Raw genomic sequence first — 4,625 nt, 5'->3', positions numbered from 1 at the left:
AAACAGCTTTCTCTAATGGAGAGAAAAGCTTTTGAGCAGATTTGGGCTTGATTTCACTTCATTTGAACAGAAACACTATTTCAACATTACTGGACTCAGAAAGCTGTAAACTGACAATCTTGATCATTGCAGTCCTAACATTAGTTTTTGTGCATATAACTTCTAACACATTAAAAACTGTCTTACAGCATTGCAGAAAACATTTTATTTCATAAGACATAAGCATGTTTCAGTTTAGCAAGATTTGCACTGAATACTGAATGAAACAGCTTTCTCTAATAGAGAGAAAAGCTTTTGAGCAGATTTGGGCTTGATTTCACTTCATTTGAACAGAAACACTATTTCAGCATTACTGGACTCAGAAAGCTGTAAACTGACAATCTTGATCATTGAAGTCCTAACATAAGTTTTTGTGTATATAACTTCTAACACATTAAAAACTGTCTTACAGCATTGCAGAAAACATTGTACTTCATAAGGCATAAGCTTGTTTCAGTTTGGCAAGATTTGCACTGAATACTGAATGAAACAGCTTTATCTAATAGAGAGAAAAGCTTTTGAGCAGATTTGGGCTTGATTTCACTTCATTTGAACAGAAACACTATTTCAGCATTACTGGACTCAGAAAGCTGTAAACTGACAATCTTGATCATTGAAGTCCTAACATAAGTTTTTGTGCATATAACTTCTAACACATTAAAAACTGTCTTACAGCATTGCAGAAAACATTGTACTTCATAAGACATAAGCTTGTTTCAGTTTGGCAAGATTTGCACTGAATACTGAATGAAACAGCTTTATCTAATAGAGAGAAAAGCTTTTGAGCAGATTTGGGCTTGATTTCACTTCATTTCAACAGAAACACTATTTCAGCATTACTGGACTCAGAAAGCTGTAAACTGACAATCTTGATCATTGAAGTCCTAACATAAGTTTTTGTGCATATAACTTCTAACACATTAAAAACTGTCTTACAGCATTGCAGAAAACATTGTACTTCATAAGACATAAGCTTGTTTCAGTTTGGCAAGATTTGCACTGAATACTGAATGAAACAGCTTTATCTAATAGAGAGAAAAGGTTTTGAGCAGATTTGGGCTTGATTTCACTTCATTTCAACAGAAACACTATTTCAGCATTACTGGACTCAGAAAGCTGTAAACTGACAATCTTGATCATTGAAGTCCTAACATTAGTTTTTGTGCATATAACTTCTAACACATTAAAAACTGTCTTACAGCATTGCAGAAAACATTGTACTTCATAAGGCATAAGCTTGTTTCAGTTTGGCAAGATTTGCACTGAATACTGAATGAAACAGCTTTATCTAATAGAGAGAAAAGCTTTTGAGCAGATTTGGGCTTGATTTCACTTCATTTGAACAGAAACACTATTTAAGCATTACTGGACTCAGAAAGCTGTAAACTGACAATCTTGATCATTGAAGTCCTAACATAAGTTTTTGTGTATATAACTTCTAACACATTAAAAACTGTCTTACAGCATTGCAGAAAACATTGTACTTCATAAGGCATAAGCTTGTTTCAGTTTGGCAAGATTTGCACTGAATACTGAATGAAACAGCTTTATCTAATAGAGAGAAAAGCTTTTGAGCAGATTTGGGCTTGATTTCACTTCATTTGAACAGAAACACTATTTCAGCATTACTGGACTCAGAAAGCTGTAAACTGACAATCTTGATCATTGAAGTCCTAACATAAGTTTTTGTGCATATAACTTCTAACACATTAAAAACTGTCTTACAGCATTGCAGAAAACATTGTACTTCATAAGGCATAAGCTTGTTTCAGTTTGGCAAGATTTGCACTGAATACTGAATGAAACAGCTTTATCTAATAGAGAGAAAAGCTTTTGAGCAGATTTGGGCTTGATTTCACTTCATTTGAACAGAAACACTATTTCAACATTACTGGACTCAGAAAGCTGTAAACTGACAATCTTGATCATTGCAGTCCTAACATTAGTTTTTGTGCATATAACTTCTAACACATTAAAAACTGTCTTACAGCATTGCAGAAAATATTTTATTTCATAAGACATAAGCATGTTTCAGTTTAGCAAGATTTGCACTGAATAATGAATGAAACAGCTTTCTCTAATAGAGAGAAAAGCTTTTGAGCAGATTTGGGCTTGATTTCACTTCATTTGAACAGAAACACTATTTCAGCATTACTGGACTCAGAAAGCTGTAAACTGACAATCTTGATCATTGAAGTCCTAACATAAGTTTTTGTGTATATAACTTCTAACACATTAAAAACTGTCTTACAGCATTGCAGAAAACATTGTACTTCATAAGGCATAAGCTTGTTTCAGTTTGGCAAGATTTGCACTGAATACTGAATGAAACAGCTTTATCCAATAGAGAGAAAAGCTTTTGAGCAGATTTGGGCTTGATTTCACTTCATTTCAACAAAAACACTATTTCAGCATTACTGGACTCAGAAAGCTGTAAACTGACAATCTTGATCATTGAAGTCCTAACATAAGTTTTTGTGCATATAACTTCTAACACATTAAAAACTGTCTTACAGCATTGCAGAAAACATTGTACTTCATAAGGCATAAGCTTGTTTCAGTTTGGCAAGATTTGCACTGAATACTGAATGAAACAGCTTTATCTAATAGAGAGAAAAGCTTTTGAGCAGATTTGGGCTTGATTTCACTTCATATCAACAGAAACACTATTTCAGCATTACTGGACTCAGAAAGCTGTAAACTGACAATCTTGATCATTGAAGTCCTAACATAAGTTTTTGTGCATATAACTTCTAACACATTAAAAACTGTCTTACAGCATTGCAGAAAACATTGTACTTCATAAGGCATAAGCAGGTTTCAGTTTGGCAAGATTTGCACTGAATATTGAATGAAACAGCTTTCTCTAATAGAGAGAAAAGCTTTTGAGCAGATTTGGGCTTGATTTCACTTCATTTGAACAGAAACACTATTTCAACATTACTGGACTCAGAAAGCTGTAAACTGACAATCTTGATCATTGCAGTCCTAACATTAGTTTTTGTGTATATAACTTCTAACACATTAAAAACTGTCTTACAGCATTGCAGAAAACATTTTATTTCATAAGACATAAGCATGTTTCAGTTTGGCAAGATTTGCACTGAATACTGAATGAAACAGCTTTCTCTAATAGAGAGAAAAGCTTTTGAGCAGATTTGGGCTTGATTTCACTTCATTTGAACAGAAACACTATTTCAGCATTACTGGACTCAGAAAGCTGTAAACTGACAATCTTGATCATTGAAGTCCTAACATTAGTTTTTGTGCATATAACTTCTAACACATTAAAAACTGTCTTACAGCATTGCAGAAAACATTTTATTTCATAAGACATAAGCATGTTTCAGTTTGGCAAGATTTGCACTGAATATTGAATGAAACAGCTTTCTCTAATAGAGAGACAAGCTTTTGAGCAGATTTGGGCTAGATTTCACTTCATTTGAACAGAAACACTATTTCAGCATTACTGGACTCAGAAAGCTGTAAACTGACAATCTTGATCATTGAAGTCCTAACATTAGTTTTTGTGTATATAACTTCTAACACATTAAAAACTGTCTTACAGCATTGCAGAAAACATTGTACTTCATAAGACATAAGCTTGTTTCAGTTTGGCAAGATTTGCACTGAATACTGAATGAAACAGCTTTATCCAATAGAGAGAAAAGCTTTTGAGCAGATTTGGGCTTGATTTCACTTCATTTAAACAGAAACACTATTTCAGCATTACTGGACTCAGAAAGCTGTAAACTGACAATCTTGATCATTGAAGTCCTAACATAAGTTTTTGTGCACATAACTTCTAACACATTAAAAACTGTCTTACAGCATTGCAGAAAACATTGTACTTCATAAGGCATAAGCTTGTTTCAGTTTGGCTAGATTTGCACTGAATATTGAATGAAACAGCTTTCTCTAATGGAGAGAAAAGCTTTTGAGCAGATTTGGGCTTGATTTCACTTCATTTGAACAGAAACACTATTTCAACATTACTGGACTCAGAAAGCTGTAAACTGACAATCTTGATCATTGCAGTCCTAACATTAGTTTTTGTGCATATAACTTCTAACACATTAAAAACTGTCTTACAGCATTGCAGAAAACATTGTACTTCATAAGGCATAAGCTTGTTTCAGTTTGGCTAGATTTGCACTGAATATTGAATGAAACAGCTTTCTCTAATGGAGAGAAAAGCTTTTGAGCAGATTTGGGCTTGATTTCACTTCATTTGAACAGAAACACTATTTCAACATTACTGGACTCAGAAAGCTGTAAACTGACAATCTTGATCATTGCAGTCCTAACATTAGTTTTTGTGCATATAACTTCTAACACATTAAAAACTGTCTTACAGCATTGCAGAAAACATTTTATTTCATAAGACATAAGCATGTTTCAGTTTAGCAAGATTTGCACTGAATACTGAATGAAACAGCTTTCTCTAATAGAGAGAAAAGCTTTTGAGCAGATTTGGGCTTGATTTCACTTCATTTGAACAGAAACACTATTTCAGCATTACTGGACTCAGAAAGCTGTAAACTGACAATCTTGATCATTGAAGTCCTAACATAAGTTTTTGTGTA

Source organism: Carassius gibelio, chromosome B18 (assembly GCF_023724105.1).
Source record: "Carassius gibelio isolate Cgi1373 ecotype wild population from Czech Republic chromosome B18, carGib1.2-hapl.c, whole genome shotgun sequence".
NCBI lineage: Eukaryota > Metazoa > Chordata > Actinopteri > Cypriniformes > Cyprinidae > Carassius > Carassius gibelio.
The sequence above is the reverse complement of the archived record's forward strand: the minus strand, read 5'-3'. Positions refer to the sequence as shown.